A 908-nucleotide genomic window follows, 5' to 3' on the forward strand; every position below is an offset into this window, starting at 1 on the left:
CACCGTGGGCTTCGGTTTCCCACTATGCCCCTCACCCACCTCTTTCTGCCCGGGTGCCAAGCAGGCGCCACCACGTAGTCTCAGTGGAATTGTAAAGCCCCAGTGACATACAACCGTTCACTGTGAGGTTAGCAACATAAACATGCAACTTCTTGCTGTTTTTATTTTACTTCAGTTGAAATTATACGTAAGCTCATCAGTCTCTAGAAAAAGACGGACGTTCGCCACGAGCATAGGTATATGTGCATCATGTACACCTATGCATACCTGCCCATGTCTAACCCTCCACGATACGCAGAGGACGGCATAAAGCTTCCCAATAAAAAAAACAAGAAGTTGAAAATAGAGTAGAAGAAATTGGGGGAACTTTTCTGAAGGGGTGGGGATATTATAACATTAGGAACTGAACAGTTAAATAATGAGATTGCCATGTGTTAGGGGCACATACAAATATAAACTTAAATTTTGAATATATTCCAATGTTCGGAAAGCATTTTTGGTGCAAAACTTAAGTTGTCTAGATTTCAAACATCCCACAAAGGTTTGGGACCAGGTGCAATATTGTCTATTTCCCAGTTTAATATTGCGGGAGCCCAGCTCATTATTGAGGGTGGGCCAGGGCCCGCTCAAAGAGACAAAATTCCACCCATGTTCTTTACTATAAACGACTCCTATCAAAAAGCTTAAAATCGGCGCGTTTCGTACCCATCGAATTCTGCCCCTCCCCCCCCCCCCTTACACAACTCACAAATTCCTGGCAACGTCCACGCGTTTTCCAACAATTTGAGACCTTCCGGAGCATGGGGTTGGCAGGCTTTCAACGCTACAGTTGGTTGTGAAATTCTACAGCAACCGTAGACGGGGCCTCCTGACGTCAGCAGAATCAGCCAATCCCAGCTCTCCACATT

Source organism: Pollicipes pollicipes, unplaced genomic scaffold (assembly GCF_011947565.3).
Source record: "Pollicipes pollicipes isolate AB1234 unplaced genomic scaffold, Ppol_2.1 Scaffold_7261;HRSCAF=8764_pilon_pilon_pilon, whole genome shotgun sequence".
Classification (NCBI taxonomy): Eukaryota; Metazoa; Arthropoda; class Thecostraca; order Pollicipedomorpha; family Pollicipedidae; genus Pollicipes; species Pollicipes pollicipes.